The sequence below is a fragment of the Apium graveolens genome, chromosome 6 (assembly GCF_009905375.1).
Source record: "Apium graveolens cultivar Ventura chromosome 6, ASM990537v1, whole genome shotgun sequence".
Classification (NCBI taxonomy): Eukaryota; Viridiplantae; Streptophyta; class Magnoliopsida; order Apiales; family Apiaceae; genus Apium; species Apium graveolens.
Genome location: NC_133652.1, coordinates 216,567,098 through 216,586,029, shown reverse-complemented (window position 1 = coordinate 216,586,029; position 18,932 = coordinate 216,567,098).

The following is an 18,932-nucleotide window of genomic DNA, read 5'->3' as shown; positions in this document are numbered from 1 at the left end:
TACACTGAGAAGCCCTTGTCAAAAGAATTTCAAAAGATGCATAAAAAAACACAAACAGTTGAGGTGGATTCTTGCATAACTTTATTCTACAGTAGACTTCACAATTCAAGACATATTTTAAGCATTTTTCTTAGTTATGCCTTATTTCTAAGATATACTGAAGTTTATCAGACTTTAATCTTTATCTGATCATTTGCACATACACACACTATCACTCCATATGAATGATGAAAATTACTGTGGTGATTAAGTTGTTTATGATAAATAGTTAAGTATTATTTGCATAAATTCTGAGGACAAGTTCTGATTAGGTTATGATGATTAAACTCTGAAGAAACCGATCAGTATTTGTGTGAAGAAACATAGAAACAGTCATTCACTTTCTGAGTACAGAAGCCATGTTCTGATGACCGTTAAATTCTGATAATAGTCAAGTTCTGATGCAAATCCTGATGCTTGCGTGGCATTATTTATTTACTGACTTATTTTTTGTATTTACTGTAACAGTTATATTTCTCAGAAAAATAATTAGGTGAGATAAAAACAACCAACTTCTGTTACTTCTCCAATTTTACAGGCTGAGATACCAACAACACCAATGCTTGATCTTGGAACTGAAGATCAAAATTTAGACAAAGTTGCAACTGCTTCAGAGTCTCCTACAGCCACACACACCTTGGTCTTATCTGAAGATGAGGAGATTCTAGCAAGTTCTGGAGAGTCAGCTCCAGTAAATACTCCAGTGCCTATAGGAAAGGAGGCATTATTCCAGTTTGAGGAAGAGGCTGCTCCAGTTCCATGGAAGAAAACCTTTAGAGGGGCTGAGTGGATGCAAAAATGGAATGATACTGATTTTATCCCCATCCCACATGTTCTGACAGAACATGTTTCAAAAGCTGATGAGTCGCTGACAAGTTCTGACTTCAAGCATCAACTAAAGGTCACTACTCTCAGTATAAGAACTCTACAAGGTCAACACTCCAAGACTCATGCAAAGGTTGATAAACTTCAGGAAACAACTGATAAGCTAGCCATTATGCAAGATCTAGACAAGAAGAGGTTTATCAGACCAATTCAAGAAAAAGTGGATGTTATTGAGCTTGTTCAAGCCAAGCAGCAGGCCCAACTGGATGAGGTATTACAAAATCAAGCTGCTCAACAGACTCAGTTAAATGAGATCCCATCTTCAGTGGAACTCCTTCTTTCTCTACTCCTGACAGATGATGCCAAAAAGGGGGAGAAGGTAGTTAAGTCTAAATGCTCACCAAGCCAAACACTGAAGAGAATGGATGATCATGGAGATGACCAGGGAAACTCTTAAAAGAGTAGAATTCAAAGTCAAGGGAAGTAGATGAGCAGAATTCTCACTCAACAGACAAGTTCTCATCAGAGAATGCCTGGTAGAAAGAACTCTGATAGATCTGCTATGCAAGGGAGGAATAAGGAAGGAAAGAAGCCAAAAGATCAGGATGTTCCTTTATTGATCACAAATGCCGATACTTCAAATACCGATGATCAAGTTCTGAGAACTACTTCTGATGTGATAGTCCAAGCTGGAGGCCAAGAGTCACAGAAGTTTTTGCAGACTTTGAAATTCAAAGGAAAGAAAGCAACATTCTTCTACAAAGATCCAAAAATTCAATCTGTTGATGAAGAATTGGCCAAGATACTATTCCTTACGGATAATCCAGGAGTGGATTTAGAGGAATTAAGAGAAGAAGAAGCTAAATTTGCTGTTGAGAAGAGAAAACCCAAGTTAAAAGCTTCTGATGCTAAAAAACCACCAAGGCCAAAAGAAAAGGGGATTGTGATAAGAGAAAGATCTGCCACAAAGATTCCTAGATCAAGGACTAGATCTCAAACTACTACTGATCCCAAAGACAAGGGAAAAGGAAAAGTTGGGGAGACAGTCAAGAAATAGAAGATGAAGATTCCTCAAATTCTGTTGGATCCTATGTGCAAGATGGTTCAAGTCTTTGATGATGTTGTTGCTGAAGATGAAATAGTTGAAACTCTGAAGCGAAAGAGGATGACAGGAGAATCTAAGACAACCTCTGACTTAGCTCAAATTATTTAGAGTGAAGAAGTTCAGAACTTAATAAATCCTGAAGATATTTTAAAACAACAAGCTATAGATGAAACTGCAAATCCTGACCAATTCATCAAGACATTGGATCTATCAGTATTTGAGATTTTAAACCTTTAGATGATGATTTCTTCTTGGATTTAGCTTTAGGCTTTGGCTTTGACTTCTCACCAATCTTCTCCTTCCCCTTATAACTCCTGTCAGAATTTAAAATTGCTTGAGACCTTAAAGGCTCTTCAACTTTAGTTTGACTGATCTCCTTGATCACTACTCCTTTTATAGTTCTGCTACCAGGAATATCATCAAAAGGTAAGACAACATCAGTATTTGCTGACTTCAAAGATTTGTATTCTTCCTCCAAAAGCCTAAGTTGTTCCATGTCAACTACAGGATTCTCTCTTTCAAATATTTTTTTACTCACCTCAGAATCAAATGCTTGAATCTTTGGATCCTTGCAGAATAGAGTTATTTTCTTCCCTTTCACTTTCAGAGTTTGTAGATACTAACTTGCTTCAACACCAACTTCTATCTCCAGAATGCCCCGGTCTTCATCAGCATTTGTGACTTTCAAAGTTTGTTGAGATTTAGACACAGTCAGTTCTTTACTTTGCACAATCTTTGAAACTTTCCTTCCAGATCTCCTCATTTCTCCACCTTGTCTAGAACCAATCAGATCTCCACCTTATTTCTTCAAGGCTAACTCCTTTTTGCTAACTCCTTGAACATCACCACCATGACCATCCTTTTGGCAACATCACCAAGCATGAGGGAACCTATAAGCTCCATTGACTGTTGTACCTCATCCAATTTAATAGACATCTTAGCTTGAGTAGCTTCCAACTTAACTTGGTTGACTTCCAATTTTTCTTTTCTAATAAGGAAAGGCCTCATATATTTGGTCATCTCATGGGAAGTAGTAAGCCTGGTTTCTAAGAAGGATTCCTTGAGCTTGTTGATCTCAGAGTTAGTTTGAGTCTGAGTGTTCTGAATAGTCTTGATCATAAGTGAAGAAGCTTTGAGATGAGCAAGGACATCAGGATTTGTGATTTTATTTTCTACCGTCTCTAAATTCCTAGAAGCATTATCAATAGAAGTTGGATATGAGAAGTCCTTCCATTTAGAATTCCATTCTTTTACAGCATATGCCTCATCATTTTTAGCTTGCAACTCAGCTAATTTATGTTTCTTTCCCCATCCAGATAAAACTTGAGGTAGAATAAGTTCATTAGGATCTTCATCAGATAGAAGTTTTATATTGATATCTTTTCCATCACTAGGTTCACTCTCATGACCAGATTCTTCATCAGCAACTGGCTTCTGACCTTTCTGTGCCACTTCATCTCCAGCATCAGCATTTACCAAATCATCATGAAGTGGAGCTGTGTGAGAATCAGCTGCTTCAGAAATTGCCATGTCCTCGTCATTTAACTCTAAATTTCAAGAATAGTAGCCATATGAAGTGGTACTTCAGTATTAATTTCTAAGACCTCAGTACTAGTTGAATGTTGTGGTGATTCTGTAATGATGGGTTCAGCTTGAATGGACTGTTCTGCATCTACATCAACAGCAAGAACATGGAGAATAATAGAAGGTGGAATGATAAATTAAGTGGACTGTCCTTCAACAAGAACAAGGATTGTTGTAGTGGATGGCATAGAGATATGAGTGGACTGCAGGAAAGTACCAGTACTTAGACCAGTAGGGAGAATATCAATAATTGGTACATCAGAGTTTATCCGAGGGTCTACAGACTGTTGTTCAGTGGCTGTATCTTTAATACTCCATGCACCTGCAAAAATTTTCAACAAAAACACTTAAATCCCTAAATTCTCTTAAAGTAGTATCACTATTCTCACACCAGTCATCTCATAACTTTTAAGATTCAGAGTTTTCTCACAAGGATTAACTAATTCCTGACATCCATCTACCTCTCCTTTTGCTAGGTAAGGATCCTGCCTCTCTTTAATTCTTTTTTTCTCTAAATCTTTTCTCTCAATCTCATAGGAAAGGCTCAGAGTTTGTTGTCCTGCATAAATAAGAGGTGGCTGAGAGGAGTTGACTGTGATCATATGACTAGAGGTATTCCTTGGGAAAGGTCTAATTACATTTATTTCATCAGGATTTATAGAACTAAAAATAAATGCTGATAATACGAAATCAGTATTTAAAGTAAATGCTGATAAAGATAGATTAGTATCAGCTTCTGTGTAGACATCCAAAGGTTGAACTGTGAGAAGTTCAGCTGATGTTGGTGTTGGATGTACCCTTCTTTCAGGATCAACAACTTAGATAAATGGATCAAGAGTTAAGACTTCACTACCACTTTGAGGTAGTGGTTCTTGTAGGGATGGATATTTAGGAGTTGCTGGATGACTTTGACATTCAGGTTCTTATGGACTTCTCTCCTCGGATTCAGTTTCTAACTCCTGCGCTACACCTAGTTGGAAACCAGCTCTATGCTTAGAAGAATGCCTCTGAATAGACTTTAAAATGTCTCTAACTTTGTCAACTTCAGGTTTTATCTTAGCAGTTGCTTATCATGCCATTCTTGAATGGACTTTTCAGCAAGAGACTCCATTTGTTCAATGTCTTCTGTACCACTTTGAAGTACAAGTTCTTGTATGGTAAGATCAGGATTTGTGGTAGCTGGTGCATCCCTTTGAGATACAGGTTCTTGTGTGTTTTATCCAGAAAATAATCTCTGCTTATGTAGCCTCTTGAAAGATCTTTTTACTTGATCATGAGTGACCTACCTCACCCTTTTCTTCTTTGCTGGATAAGCAGTAATTGTCAAGGTGCATTAATAATTTGGCTAGTCCACTGATCAGTACCAGTAGTTGAACTGTGTTTCCTCAGTAATTTCTTTCTTGGTCTGTATCAGACTTTGAGCAATGTAGATTTTGACCAATTTATTCTTCTTGATCTTTAGTCTCGGGCTTGAATCAGTTTGAACAACATCACCGCCCTCATCAGTTGATAATACAACTGGACTCTGAGTAGAATCAGGATTTAGCTTTTTGAACTTTGATGATATGGCAACATTATCCTCATCTTCTGATTATGACTCAGCTACTACAAGCTTTCTCTTAACAAATTATGAAGGTTTAGAAGAATGATAAACTTGTACATAACCCCTTTTATGTGCTACATCAGCATTTACAGCATTTGCTCTTTGACTAGAAGGCCTGGCAGATTGAGCAATAATGTCCTATGGGTTCTATTTGAGATAAAAAAGAATGATAGAGACATTCATTCTTAGTGGCTCTTCTAGTATTCACACCACTATCATGATTTCCAATGATTAAGTCAGGTGTATGTGACTTAGTCCATTTTCTTGCAGAAGGAAGTTGACTTCTTGAAGTAGAACCTCCCCCTTAATCCATGAAGTCTCTTGTTTCATTTTTCCTTGTACCACTTTTATTTCCTGATGCTCCCTCTTAATCAGTACTTCCAGTATTATCAGTATTTACTTCATCAGTATTTGAGGAGTTAGAGTCTGATGGAGTATCTACTAATGTTTTTCATTTTGAATCATTGACCCTTGATGTGAATCATGTTGCTCCCCCTCAATCTGTGCTTCAGTTCTTACAGAGTTTCCACTTATATGTGTCTTATCAGAGTTTAGAGTGATGTCAGGATTTTCTGTATCAGGATTTGTCAGAATTTATCAGTCTATCAGGATTTAATTGTTCAACATATGGTACTTCATTTTTAAATCTCAATTCTTCATGGTCATCTGTATCCTCTAGACTTGTAATTTTTCTTATCATCAAAGGACACATGAATAGATTTCATGACCACCCTTGTTCTCAGATTATAAACTCTGAAAGCTTTTGTTGATAGTAGATGTCCAACAAAAATGCCGTCATGTACTTTTAGATCAAATTTTGTAAGCTGTTCAAGATGAGTTTTGAGAACAAAACATTTGCAGCCAAAAATGTGAAAGTACTTCAAATTTGGATTTTTTCCTTTTACCATCTCAAATGGTGTTTTGACATGCTTGTTGATCAATGTTGCATTTTGAGTGAAGCAAGCAGTTTGCACAGCCTCAACCCAGAAGTAGGTAGGAAATTCTGCTTCTTTAAGCATGGTTCTTGCAACTTCTATAAGAGTATTACTCTTTCTTTCAATAACTCCATTTTGTTGTGGAGTTCCAGGGGAAGAAAATTTCTGTTTATTTTCTTGTACTTGCAGAACTCTTCTGTAGTGTTGTTCTTGAATTCAGTTTCATTATCACTTCTAATAATCTTGACCTTGTGAGTTGATCCTTTCTCCAGTTCTCTTACATGATCAAGAAGGATGGATCGTGTCTCATCCTTGGTGTGCAGAAAATACACCTATGTGTATCATGTATACTCATCAACAATGACAAGTGCATACCTCTTCTTTGCAATAGAAATTACATTGACTGATCCAAAAAGATCAATATGGAGCAAGTGATATGGTTCAAAAATTGAGGATTCAGTTTCACTCTTGAAAGATATTTTCCTTTGTTTGGATTTCTAGCATGAGTCACATAAGCCATTAGGAGTAAATACTGCATTGGGAATCCTCTTACAAGATCTTTCTTCATAAGTTTATTGATGTTATTGAAATTGAGATGAGAAAGTCTTTTATGACAGTTCCAACTGTCTTCCACAGATTCTCCACTAAATAGACATCCTTCAGAATTATCAGTATTTGTGGAGACCCTGGCTTCATATAAGTTACCATGTCTAACACCAGTCATTGCAATCTTGCCATCTAATTTACTGATAATTTCATAATGTTCCACATAAAAATTCATATGGTAACCTCTGTCACAGATCTGAATCACACTGATTAAATTATGTTTGAGTCCTGCAACCAGAGCTACATTCTCATTGATGACATTTCCGAGCTTGATCTTTCCATATCCAAAAGTCTTTCCTTAGTTGCCATCTCCATAAGAAACATTTGGGCCATCCTCTTTCTTAAACTCTGATAGTAGGGATTTATTTCCAGTCATATGTCATGAGCAACCATTGTCCAAGACTAGATAATTCTTTATGTTACCCTGCAATCAAATTTAACAATTAATTAGTGTTTTTAAGGACCCAGACTTTCTTGGATCCTTTGGCCTTTTTAAGTTTGTTAACATTTACAGCAGAAGACTTTGAATCAGAGTTTATGCTAACATTCTTAATATCAAAGTTTACACATGCAGATTCTACTTTTGATTTATTCAAGGAGGGTTTCAGTTCACAATAGTCATAATATAAACTGTGATACTCTTTACATGTGTAAATTGAATGCCAAATACTACCACAATGAAAACATGGATTATGTGGTTTATATTTAACTGTTCTATTTCTAAACTCTGACTTAGGAGAAACAATATTTATCCCTTTATTCTTCTTGCAAGAAACGAAAAGATGATTGGCACTACCACATTTAAAATAAACCTTTCCAGGAGCATTATAGATGGGTTTATATTTATTCTCCTTATTAACAACTTCTTTTCCATTCATATTATTTCTAGGCTGTCTTTCCTTGTTTTTCATTTGAACATCCTTCAGCTTTTGCTTAAGCTGTTTCTAAGTCATTAAACCAACATTTACTGATTTTGTATGAATAGGTTCACACTTATCAGTTTTTAAATTTGACTTAGATGCTGATGTTGACCCTTTTTCATTAACTAACTTAACAACATCATCACTTAAGTTAACTTAATAGGTCTTAACTGAGACTGGTTCAGTTTCACCTTAACATCAGTATTTACTGTTTTAGCTTTATCAGTTTCCTATTTATTTTTCTTATCAGAATTAGTCTTATTAGCATATCCTATTCCTAATCCCCAACAGCCATTTTCTATTAAACCCCGAGTTGTTTTTCCTGAACTAGTCCAAATCTTAATTACCTCCCTTTCTTTAGCTAGTTCTTTTTCTAGATAAGCATGCTTTTCTAACAGTTTCTCTTTAACATACAAAGCATCATCTCTTTCCTTTTAAGTTTCTAGCATGTAAATGAGCTCAGATTCTAGGTAATCATTCCTTTTTTTAAAACTTCTTACAAATATAAATATAACTGTGTACGAATATGCTAAGTGCAGATAAGAAACATTCAAGTATTTAGACACAAAGTAAATAAACAAGGATGTTTAAAAACTTTCCGATGGATTGTTGTTTTCCACCAGATATATATATATATATATATAAGTAGAAGATCTCTGTGATGTAAGAATGCACACAGCTCCTTACAAGTAAATTTACAAAGAGAGAACTACGAAACTCTTAACAGTTTATGCCTTATCTATTTCTCAGTTCTTTCGATCGATATTTTTCCACTTGCTACTCTTGGTTTTTATATATCACCAAGTTACATGTGAAAGAGATAAACTAATAAAACAAAACTATCCAAGTTTAATCACATGCTTCTTCATTTCTCCATCCAGCATCTTTGTATTTTTACAAATTATCATGGAAATGGAAATGTTTCTTGATCTTCATAATCCCGATGATAGGCTGTCACATTCCTTTTATGTATAATTAACCCATATGACTATCAAGTCACTATCAACTCCTATTTGAATTTGACATCCGTCGAGACTCTGTTTAATCATCCATCGAGACTCTATTGGATCATCCATCGAATATGACTTGGGTCATCCATCAAAGCCTTGTGGAGAACATCCGTTGAAAGTATTCTCATAGCAGTTGACTCAATTTTACTTATGTAAAATTACAAGGCTTTTAATATATACAATTAGCCAACCTATTTTAAATATCACTCTTGTAGTCAACATGACTTAGAATATCCTATAGTTTCTAATTCTCTAAGACATTGCAGTACAAAGGAATGTGCTACAAAAGAATTATTTTATTATAAGCTACTCTCTCAACAGATGACTAATAAAATTATCCGTTGAAAGCTACAAGATTCACTAAATTAAATCTACTAAGGTGTTTTGGTAAATTGTCATCAAGCCTACAACATATTCCTAACAATCTTCCCCAATTTATGTCTACTGGAATTGTGGCTATAAATTTAGAGAGACTTGATGATTAAAAAACACCCTTTACAAAAAGATCATTTAATAGCAGATAAAAATTTGAGGGGTACAAGTTTATTGAAGTTGAAAGAAGAAAGTTCACACAAGTCTTACAAGCTTTGTTCAAGGTGCTACTCTAGTCTGAGCAAATTAATCTTTTCTCCTTTATTATCTAGTCTTCTTTCCCAGCTTTTCATTACTCTCTTCAATCTGGTGTTGGAGTTTTCTGTTGAACTCAGATTCATCTTCATTTGATTGATCCAGCATGTCCTGCATATCCTTGAGAGTTTCATTGCTTGATATATTTTGTTGATCATCTAATTGAAGAATCTTCTTGTGCTCTTTTCATCCTTGAACTCCATTAGCCAATATGGCCTCAAGTGTACTCTGCTTCCAGTGTAAGGGATAGTTAAGACTCTTGGTAGTGCACTTAGGTCTCTCCAGCTTCGTCTTATTTGTTCAATTTTATTGAATATCTCCTTTTTAGAGACCATGTTAAATCCAAAGGTTTTCTTGATTGTAGAGAATACTTTTACTAAGACAGAATAGCCTTCATTGAGAATTCTATGAAGAGGCCAAGTAAATTCCTTTCCATCCTTGTATCTGAACACTAGTCTTTCTGGAAGTCTGTTATGGGCATCAATAGCTCTCACTTCATCTAGCTCATCCAAGTAATGATTTATGTCAAAAAACTCCTTTATGTCGTAGAAGAATAGTTAATCTCCTTTGTTGACTATAGGTTTGGGTTTGGATAAGGTTTTGGATTTGAATGGGATAGATTTAACTGGCTTGCTTGGCATGTTCTTTCTTCTTTTAGAGGAGATTGGAATTGGGAGATTAAGCTCTGGAATAGGTAGGTTTTCCCAGTCTATTGGTTCGTCCTTAGGAATAATTGGTTCACCATGAAAATTCACTTCAGGATTGACCTTGAATTCAGCCTGCTTTATTGTGGGCAAAGTTGGTTGATTTGTAGTAGTATATTGGGTAAGCTCAGATTCTTCTTCTTCTTCTTCTTCTTCAAATTCCAGCTTCCTTTTGGCTCTTTCCTTTCTTACTCTTTTTACAGATTTCTGCTTTGGTTCGTCTAGTTTCGCAGTCTCAGTTGTAGTGACAGTCTTTTCAATTTCTAACTTAGTAGCAAGCTTCTCAGCTTGTTTCTTAGCTTCTAAGATAGCCTACCTTTTCTGATGCTTGAGTCTAAGTTTCTCTTCTTTCTTGGCTTTTACAAATTGTGGATGTCCAGCCATCACACAAATTTCTTTTCCATGCATGTAGACGTTTGTTATCCTTTTCTTTAAGACTGAGTCTTTTGGATCTTTGATATTTACAATGGAGTGACCAAACAGTTTCTTCTCATCAGGCTGAGGAGTTGCATAGACTAGGTCCAAAGGATTCTTTCCAAAATGTTTTGATGAATGATTCTTGGGCTTCAAGATCATAGTGGCCTTTGGATGTCTTGTAGCTAAGGTTTGACCTCTCTCCATATTCCTTAAGATCATTTCACTTAGTGGAATTTTTCTCAATTATGTGAAGTGCTTCACAGATTTGTCTTGTTTCTCAATTGGACCAAAAACCTTTTCAATCTTTTCATCAATATTTTTGATTTGTTCATTCATCTTGAGCTCAGTTGATGTAATGTTGATCAAGTCAATGCTGTCTAGAACTGGTGGCTTTGAGAAAGTAATGGCTGGAACAATTACTTTATTGACTTGTATGTGCACATCCCTCTCCCCCTCACTAGCTTGAAAAATTGCATCCTTCTCCCCCTTTTATTATCATCAAGGAATGCAGGGGTTGGAGTTTGAGCAGCCACCAGTTTTTGAAGGAGTGTTTGATGGACTTGGTTGACAAGAACCTTGGTGATAAAATTTTCTATAGCTGACAATATAGAGTCCAAAGAATTAATTTTGCTACTCAAGTCATAGTCCTTCATGAGTTTCTGTTGGATGTCTTTCATTGTTGATTCAGGAAGTTTATACTCCATTATGTCATTGATATCCTTCTTGACTTTCTCAATATTGGTCTTGATGTCATCCACATCTTGACTCTGTTTGAGAGATTAAATCTTGTGCAGTTGTAGAGATTCTAGATGGGCTTGGAAAAGACACTTGGTATTAGCATACGTGGTGACTTGAAGAGCTATTTGAGTTTGATAAATAAGCTTGAATAGAGTAGATTTTGTCACACCCCCAACTTAAATAGCAAAATAATTATAGCTATTACATCATTTTAATGAGTATTACACAACCAAAATCCAAGATCTTACAGTTTAGGGTTTGGAACAGCCCAACACTACCAACTATTACATCTGATTACAAATACCGAGTCCTCACACAACTATTATTACTTATTCTACCTGAGCTCGAACATAAGCATCAGCATCACAGGTCTTACGGGCAGTCTGCTTGAATCTAACCATGGCTGCTAGCTGTAATATCAGGGTAAAGCAAGAAGTGAGCCAAAAGCTCAACAAGTGCTAACAATACAACGCAAAGCATAAATCGAGATATACCTTTAGGAATGACAATGGAATGACATAATCAATGATAATCGAGAGATAAAACTTATGTGAGTTGGCATCATTTTGCTTGCATCAAAACAAATTTTAAAACCATTCTTAATCAAAATCATTTTATGACGCTACGGATTACAGCCGGTGATCAGCCGCGAAGTAATCCCGAACCTCGCTGGGTTCTAAAACATTATTGGGAATCCCTAGGCAACTTTTAAGCCTAATATAAGTGTGGAAAGGACTCGCGTCTCAGTCCAGATCCACCATTCAAGAAAACATTTGTCCCCCTTTGGGACTGAAAAATCCACCTTTTATTCATTTTGAAAACTGATGCCGATTTATGACAAAATCTCTTTTGACTGAAATCATTTTTTTTTTATCAGGGGATTATAGATCAACTTGAAACACTGGAAATATGACACTAAATCTCAGGGCCATGATCCACTAGACTTTACTATATTAGGGTAATCGAGAGATTTCCATAAACAAGAATTTTGACAAGGAAATTAAGCAAGGCTACTGGATAATATGAAAGAGTAATGCCAAACTAGGCTTAAAGCAATGGTTGTAGACAAGGTATAGGTATTAGAACATCAAGAAGATAAGCATCACTGGTTCCAATAGGATAGAGGTGCTAAAATATAAAGGAAGTGATCATCAGCTCAAGATATAACAGGGTATCAAGCTTTAGGGTAAGGATAGGGTTATCAAACAATCATGAATGAATTTAAGAAAAGATTGGCTTTTAGGTATCAAGATAAAGTTTCTATCGAGGTTATTTCAAGAGTTGAATCAAAGCATCAGGGTGCAACATCAAGATTTCTCAGGGATCAATAGCATGATAATCAAAAGGATCAATAAGGTATTATAACACATCTCTATTTTATCATGGCATTAAACTATCATGAAAGACTTTTGAACTACTTGCAATACGTACTCGAGGGTTCATGGCATCTCTATGTAACTCAAAGATAAACAAAAGATACTCTTGATTTAAATATATCAAAATGACTCAGGATAATTGCATCGATATATATATGAACTGTTTACAGTAAATGCGAAGGTCAAGTTGAATCACTTGCCTTGAGATAGACTGGTCTGGTCTGACTGGTAGGAGCAACAACTGGAGCTTCACTCGACTTTTATGGCAAGTTTTCCCTCGTCTCGAGATCCTACATAAATAATAATAATCCTCATTATAATATATTCTTTCCATCTTAACCTATTTACAACCCGAAATTAAACATGGATGGCACTTAGGCCTATACACACTTAATTCATATCCACCATTTATATTTTCAAATGTACACACGTAGCCACATAATCACATATCGTATATTAATACCAAATAACATCATATACACCATAATGCCACACTAGGCTTGGATGATCTCGACTCACCACTTAAGTTACTTGGTCGCTAACTAAACGAAGTCTTCGAATTTGGGCTTCCTAACTCAATGTGCCTTTCCTAAATTATCCAAAACCTATTGACCCTCACTTGTGCCTTTTGTTCTACTGACCTTATACTATCTTACAACTATGGTGGTCGGCCTAATACTCACTTCTAAGTGTCCTAAAACTATGTGATAAGTGAAAGTGCTCACTGGTGCAAATTTCAGAATGGTAACTAAGGTTTCTTGAGTGCATTAGACACTCTTAAACTACAAGTTTTTCTTCAAAATTTTTACACAAGACTCTCCTGACCTAAGGGCATCTCACAAGCTTGATGTGGCTCAAAGGCCTGGCTTGGGCCTTCTTGGGCCTAAGCTAAAAGTCCAAGGTACCCCTGTTTTTCTGGGCAGAAAATGCCCTGACTTGAATTAACTTGTGACACATGGTTCTAGCTCATATCCTATGAACTATGGTTGGAAAAACTTCTCTGACATACCCTCTAACTAAGGCCCAATTGGGCCTAATGAGGGCCTACCCATGACATGGCCAAATCTCTCTATTTCTAAGTTGCAACAAAACTGTCCCCTGCTGGACAGATTTTGTTATTCTACTTGTGCACCTAACCAAATGACATGCAAACCTCCAACCAACTCCTAAAACCTATTATATACTCCCCATACTAACTTCTGGTGGCTTGGGCCTCAAAGTGCACATCAATGACATGGTCAAAACTCACTCTAAACCTCAGGGTACTAAACTGATTTTTCTGCAGAAACTATAACTCTCATTTTCCAAGGTTTTGACTTGACAAACCCAATTATCAACAACTAAATACTTAAACCAAGACCTATACTTGGTATTCTACTGAACTAACTCCCTTTTTCTCAAAATAACCTTGGTGAGATCATCCTTACCTAAGGTGCAACTATGGCAAAACAAAAGAGACTACTCTTAACAAATCGCAAATCTTCATGCTTTTGAAACAACAAGATATATATTTTTATAAAAGATAACCACAAATTATTACCATGCAACAAGAAGCATAAATCAATATTATCACATTATTCCTACTGAAATTAAGGCTCACTAACAAAATCTTTTCCAAATGATCAAAATCTTACAACAAACTAAGAGAATTCCACCTGCATGCATGCCTTCGGGTTTTTCAAACCAAAACAACATATTTTCTACATATATTCCATCTTAAAATTGACATGCAAGCCTAGCATAAGGTATACCTAGATGATCACTTAGCATGCAAGGAGTTTTATCAAATTTTCACCACAAAATTCAAGTCATTATCACATAAACATGCAAAAATTGAACAAAACAACAAGAATGATTTCAAGGACCATTCATTCGGCTCCCATATGGTCATGGCCGAATGAAATGGATGGAAATGACCATTAAATCATCAAGAGTTTCCTTCTCAAGACTTGGCACTTATCCATTTATTGTAGTCCTCTCGAAAACAACCTTAAATCCATAAGAATCAAGATTGTATTTTGAGTTTCACTAAAACCTTTACATGCAACCCTTAAACTTAAACTTTCTACTCAAAACTCTTTGAAATATGAATGATCATGATATAGGAAGTAATATTTACTTGTATGGAAGGTGGAAACTTGAATGTGGAATGAAGAAAAGGGGAGGGGGTAGGTTTTCGGCTAAAAACCCGAGAGGAGAGGGGGAGGGCCGAGAGGAGAGGGAGGAGGGAGGAGAAGTGTGGAAATGGTGGAGTGAAAGTGGTGTGTTTGTCATGTTTACTTGGTTTTTATTTGCCCATAAGTGAGTGGATGAGAGAAATTACAATAGTAACCTTCCAATCTTAGTTAGGTAGATTTGCATGCAAGGACAAAATAGTAATGTGGCTAGAAAAATGAAGTGAGTGGGGTTGGAATTGCCCTCCTTGCCCCTTGGTTGAATGGAAGAGAGTTTGCATGCAAGGGTAATCATGTAATTTGATAATTATTAAGCAACTAATTTCCAAAGATTTATTTTTATATAATAAAATACAAGTTCAAAAATTATAAAATTTATACCATAAAATAACTTGGATTTTTAGAGACTTTATAAAATCATTTTCAAAATTTTGTGAACAAAATGTCTTTTAAAAGAAAATTTTTCCAAAGCTTAGAATATTCCTTATAAATCAAAAATAAAGAAATTAAATAAATTCTTGCTTTGAAAAATCATATACTACCCAAAGCAAATTTATAATGCAGAAATTTTCACTCACACAAACGTACAAGCATTGAATATATTTTTATTTAACTTAATATTATTCACAAATAATATTACATAAAATGCCGGTCGTAACATCCTCTCCCCCTTAAGGGATTCTGTCCCCAGAATCTAAGAGAACAGATGAGGATACCGGGAACGCATATCAGACTCTAACTCCCAAGTCGACTCTTCGACCTTAGGGTTCCTCCAAAGTACTTTCACTAACTTTACTGATTTATTTCTAAGACTCTTTACTTGCCAGTCGAGTACTTTAACCGGTTGCTCCACAAATGACAGGTCTGCCTGAATTTCTACAGGTTCATATTCTATCACATGACTAGCGTCAGGATTGTACTTCTTAAGCAACGACACATGGAACACATTATGCACATGCTGATACTGAGGTGGTAAGGCCAACTCGTAGGCCACCTTTCCTACTTGACTCAAAATCTCAAAAGGACCTACGTATCTAGGTGCTAACTTTCCTTTCTTGCCAAATCTTATCAACCCTTTCCTAGGTGACACTTTTAGCAACACAGCTTCGCCAATTTGGAATTGAACATCCTTACGCGCTGGATCCGCATACTTCCTCTGTCTATCTTGAGCAGCAAGCAACCTTTTCTGAATTAACTTGACTGAGTCATGCAACTGTTGTACCAATTCTGAACCGAGAATTCTTCCTTCTCCTACTTCATCCCAACTTGTTGGTGATCTACATTTTCGGCCGTACAAAGCTTCATATGGTGGCATGCCGATACTGGAATGATAGCTGTTATTATATGAAAATTCAATTAATGGCAGGTGGTCGTCCCAACTTCCAGCAAAATCGATTGCACAACTGCGCAACATGTCTTCAATTGTTTGAATTGTTCTTTCACTCTGGCCATCAGTCTGCGGGTGATACGCCGTGCTCATATTCAACTTCGTGCCAAGACATTCCTGGAATTGCTTCCAGAATCTTGAGTTAAATCGGGGATCTCTGTCTGAAACTATTGATACAGGTACCCCATGCCTTAATACGATTTCATGCACATACAGATGAACCAACTTGTCCAGTGACGACTTCTCATTTATTGGAAGGAAATGCGCCGACTTCGTAAGACGATCAATTATAACCCATATTGCGTCATGTCCGGATTTTGTTCGCGGTAGTCCTACTATAAAGTCCATAGCGATATTTTCCCATTTCCATTCTGGAATCTTCAGGGGCTGAATTAATCCGCTTGGTCGTTGATGTTCTGCCTTTACTTTCTGACAAGTATAGCACTTCGCAACCCATTCTGCCACGTCTCTTTTCATATTTGGCCACCAAAAGTTCTTCTTTAAGTCTTGATACATCTTGGTGCTTCCCGGGTGGATTGAAAATTTCGAATGGTGGGCTTCATGGAGGATCTCATTCTTTAATTCAGGTACATGGGGAATCCATATTCTGGATGAAAACCTTAGTATTCCTTGCTCATCCCTTTTTGTATTAATCTCTTCTCCAGATAACTGATTTTTCTCTTTTTCCATTACTTCCTCTTGATACTTCTTTATCTTTTCCAGTAGTGTTGGCTGAAAGGTCATTGCATGACAAACTTCTTTGACTTTCCCATAAGCACAAAGTTCCAATTCAAATTTTCCGATTTCTTCGGATAACTCTTTTGATGTTATCATTATATTCAATCTTTCCTTCCGACTCAGCGCATCGGCCACTACGTTCGCCTTTCCAGGATGGTAATTTATCGAACAGTCATAGTCCTTAATCAATTCCAGCCATCTCCTCTGCCTCATATTGAGCTCTTTCTGAGTAAAAATGTATTTTAAACTCTTGTGATCCGTGTAGATTTCACACTTTTCTCCATAGAGATAGTGTCTCCAAATCTTGAGTGCGAACACTATGGCGGCTAGTTCCAAGTCATGCGTCGGATACTTTAACTCGTGCGGCTTCAACTGTCTTGACGCATATGCTATTACCTTACTGTGTTGCATCAACACACAACCCAAACCCTTATGTGAAGCGTCGCTGAATATTACAAAATTCCCTTGATCATCGGGAAGTACCAACACCGGAGCTGTTACCAACTTCTGTTTTAACCCTTGAAAGCTATTTTCACATTCTGCACTCCATTCAAACTTTTGATTCTTTCTGGTTAACTTGGTCAATGGTGTGGCGATCTTCGAGAAATCCTTGACGAATCTTCTATAGTATCCGGCCAATCCTAGAAAACTTCGCACTTCCGTAGGAGTCCTTGGCCTCTCCCAACTCATAACTGCCTCAATCTTCGCCGGATCCACTTTAATTCCATCATTTCCAATAACATGCCCCAAAAATTGAACTTCCTTTAACCAAAACTCACATTTGGTAAACTTGGCATACAACTTCTCTTGTCGGAGTATCTCCAATGCTATCCAGAGGTGCTGCATATGTTCTTCTTCCGATTTAGAATAAATAAGGATGTCATCAATAAATACCACGACAAATTTATCCAAATACTTCTTAAATACTCGATTCATCAGATCCATGAATGCGGCCGGTGCGTTGGTCAATCCAAACGGCATTACTAGGAATTCATAGTGCCCATATCTGGTCCTAAATGCGGTCTTGGGAATATCTTCTTCCTTGATCTTTAATTGATGGTATCCCGATCTCAAGTCAATCTTCGAAAAACATTTTGCTCCCTTTAACTGATCAAAAAGGTCATCTATCCTTGGTAGCGGGTAGCGGTTCTTGATCGTTACTTTATTCAACTCCCGGTAATCTATGCATAGACGCATACTCCCATCTTTCTTCTTCACAAAGAGAACAGGTGCTCCCCATGGCGACGTACTTGGTCGTATCACTCCCTTATCCAATAATTCTTGTAGCTGGCTCGCCAACTCTTTCATTTCTGCTGGTGCCATCCTATACGGAGCCTTTGAAACTGGTTCCGTGCCTGGAGCAAGGTTGATCTCGAACTCAATTTGTCGATCTGGTGGTAAGCCTGGTAGTTCGTCGGGAAATACATCGGGGAACTCATTAACTACAGGAATATCTTCCATGCTGGGGCTGCCTCTCTCTGAATCCACTACATATGCTAGGAACGACTCACAACCTTTTCTAAGTAACTTCTTAGCCTGAATAATTGTAAGAAATAGTCGCTCTTGCCTTTGTCCCTTAAATACTACCTTCTCTCCACTCTTCGTCTTTAAATACACTCTCTTGGTCTTACAATTTATCTGAGCGCTATTCTCTCCTAACCAATCCATTCCTAAAATTATATCAAACTCTCCCAGCTTGAAGAGTATCAAGTCGGCCGAGAACTTATATCCCGAAATATCAATCTCACATTTTGGACAAAATTGATTCACAGGAATCTTCTCTTGGTTCGCAATTACCACATTTACTACCTCACTCATAACCGTTTTATCACATTGGATCTTATCAACAAAAGATTCTGATATGAAAGATCTTGTGGCTCCCGAATCAATCAATACTTTGGCTTTGACATTATTGAGTAAAAGTGTACCTGCTATCACCTCAGAATTCTGAACAGCATCTTTCATCTTTAGATCAAATGTCCTTGCTGTTGCTTGCGGGGTTGGTGCGGGTGGTGGAGGTAATGCCAATACCTCAGCTGGCACGCTTGCACTGGTACTTGCCACGTTCATCAGAGCTCTGACTGGTCCTGTTGCCTTACACTCCCTAGCCATGTGTCCAGTCTTCCCACATTTGTAGCACGTAA